The 3,001-nt window shown below is 30.6% G+C and overlaps 1 pseudogene; it reads left to right on the top strand.

The window, feature by feature from the left end:
• Window positions 1–550: 550 nt before the first annotated feature.
• LOC108451909 (uncharacterized) lies at window positions 551–881 on the top strand (annotated as a pseudogene).
• The last annotated feature ends 2,120 nt before the right edge of the window (window positions 882–3,001 follow it).

Genomic DNA, 3,001 nt, shown 5'->3' with positions numbered 1-3,001 from the left:
TTTTTTCTTTTTGTTCAAAATAGTGTAAATTAATTGTTTAAGATTGTAAGTCTATGAGTAATTGAAACCAAATAATCCTTGTTCTAGCCAAATATTCATAAAATTCTCCCCCTGGTGGACTGTAAATTGAGTTTGAACTGGGTTTATTGATCCCCATTTTGTTTGTTCTTATTGCATTTCTTTAGCAAAAAGGGCACTGATACAATGAGGTTTGTTACCGAGTATCAAAGAGGTTTTTAAGTTTATTCAAGTTAGAATGTATGCACATATGAAAACCTTGCTATAGTGTATTGTCTGCCCTTGTTTAATGTAGCTTTTGTAAAATAGGGGAAAGATGTTTTCTTGCATTTTGTTGATGTGAGTACTATCAATATCTGCTTGTTAATGTAAATTCAATTGTTTTATTGGTTAAAATAGATAAAGATAGATACTATGCATGGATGTGTCGATTTGGGAAATAAGAATAAGTTGGATTGAGGTTTAGGGAGTTTTGGAAAAATCTTATTCTCTTATTTGATGTATAACGAATGTTTAACTTTGTGATAACAGGATGTCGGAGGCAACATTCAGACTTAGGGAAAAGCTTATCGAGTATTAGAAATATTTTCTAAGCATCCACAAACACACTTACTTGAAAGGTCCTTACGATAAGATCACATTTGTCGCCATTCCCGCCACTCTTGCTTCAAGTTCCTTGTTTTTAATCATGAGTTTCATTCGTAATCATAAAACTATCTTAAAACAATTTTAAAGCCTCCCGTTTGCTGAATAAAAAGATCAATGAAACTATTGCTTATGTTGTGTGCTTGTTCTTTTTTTTCAGGGACGAGGGATCTATAATATGTCTCATGGAATTGGAAAAAAGGAATGAGAGCTGTCACTCATGGTTAGAAGGCATGTTTTTATTTTTTGGGGTTTCATTTTAGCATTAAATTGCTTGTTTATTTCCTCTAATAATTGTTTGGTTTTTATGTGAAATGGAGATCTTAAAAGATACCCTTTGGGGTTATGTTTTATAGTTTGGTTTTGGATTCTCTTGAAAAGCTAAAAGATACCCTTTGGGGTTATGTTTTTTAGTTTGCTATTGGGATACATTTTTAATTCATGTTTTGCCAGTGTACTTGGTCATTACAGTATGTCATTGGAGCATACATGTATGGATACATACAAACTTTATTTATGCATGTAGTGCTTGTCTGTATCTAGACGTATGTATACAAATATCTATGCATATAAAAAAATAAATCCATGATACATTTAACTCCCAATTAAATGAAATACTGATTATAATAAGCATGAAACCAGCTCCTATTGTGGAAAGCTTCAAGACAAAATGAGAGCATGATTAACATTTTAAGTATAAACCGGAATTAAGTATATATCTTCCTTAAAATAGCATTAATGCCTATTTATCCTTAAAAATACCATTGTGTCAGGCCCTTTCATTTGATATGTAGCATGGATGAGTTTTACATTCATGAAGTTTTCTAAGATAATCCTTTTTTTTTCTTTGGAACTACTTTTTTGTTACCTTTCTTGTTGACTTGCAAGGCTGATATTATCATAGACAATTTTCATTATATACGTTTAGAGTGCATCAAGATGTATAATTGTCTGAATTAAAATTGCAGTACTTAGCAATAAATTTGTTAATAATTTCAATGTTTAGATTCACAGGATTGACTGTTTAAGTTTCTTAAACAGGTACATTCAGCTATTTAGTAAGGACTTCCAGTTGTGTTAGCAAAAGCTCAAAAGTTATAACTCTGAGAAAATTCAGGTAATTTTGAAAAACAATACCCTCTTTTAATACATTCTTTAATTTAGAGTTAAGATTATGCTACCGGAAGCAATTGCAATTGTTATAGCCCCAACTGACACGTCCAGGTAGATTCGTATTTTTCTCCCAATGACCATGGCTTTGAACTAATGAAATATTACAAAATTTATATTGGTGAATACAACTTGAAGTGTTCAAATGTTGTTAATTGAGATGTTAAAGTGCTGCAAATTGAAGTGTTTAAATGTTGTAAATTGAAGTGTTTAAATGCTTTAAATTGAACTGCTTAAATGTTGTAAATTGAAGTGTTTAAGTACTACAAATTGAAGTGTATAGTTGCTGGAAATTGAGATGTTTTATCGCTATAATTGAGGTGTATAAATGTTCTTAATTGAGATGTTAAAGTGAAGCAAATTGAAGTGTTTAAATGTTGTAAATTGAAGTGCTTAAATGTTGTAAATTGAAGTGTATAGTTGCTGGAAATTGAGATGTTTTATCACTATAATTGAGGTGTATAAATGTTGTTAATTGAGATGTTAAAGTGAAGCAAATTGAAGTGCTTAAATGTTGTAAATTGAAGTGATTAAATGTTGTAAATTGAAGTGTTTAAGTACTGCAAATTAAAGTGTTTAGTTGCTGGAAATTGAGATGTTTTATCGCTGTAATTGAGGTGTTAAGGTGCGGCAAATTGAAGTGTTTAAAGTGCTGCAAATTAAAGTGTTAAAGTGCTACAAATTGAAGTGTTTAAATGTTGTAAATTGAAGTGTTAAAATGCTGCAAATTGAAGTGTTTGAATGTTGTAAATTGAAGTGTTTAAATTTTTGTAAATTGAAGTGTTTAAGTACTGCAAATTGAAGTGTTTAGTTGCTAGAAATTGAGATGTTTTATCGCTGTAATTGAGGAGTATAAATGTTGTTAATTGAGATGTTAAAGTGCTGCAAATTGAAGTGTTTAAATGCTATAAATTGAAGTGTTAAAAGTGCTGCAAATTGAAGTGTTAAAGTGCTGCAAATTGAATTGTTTAGTTGCTGAAATTTAGTTTATGTGCCATGTGATGATTGTGTTTTAAAATTTAACTTGTTTTAGTTCCTTACATTCTTACAGGATTCACATTCAAGGAGAAAGAAACATCACAGCAACTTATTGGGATCGAGCAGTCAGAATTCAGAATCAAGCGACACACAAGAGCTATATTTGGAGGTTAGACTGTCACTATAATCA

Source organism: Gossypium arboreum, chromosome 5 (assembly GCF_025698485.1).
Source record: "Gossypium arboreum isolate Shixiya-1 chromosome 5, ASM2569848v2, whole genome shotgun sequence".
Taxonomy (NCBI): Eukaryota; Viridiplantae; Streptophyta; class Magnoliopsida; order Malvales; family Malvaceae; genus Gossypium; species Gossypium arboreum.
The sequence above is the reverse complement of the archived record's forward strand: the minus strand, read 5'-3'. Positions and strand labels throughout refer to the sequence as shown.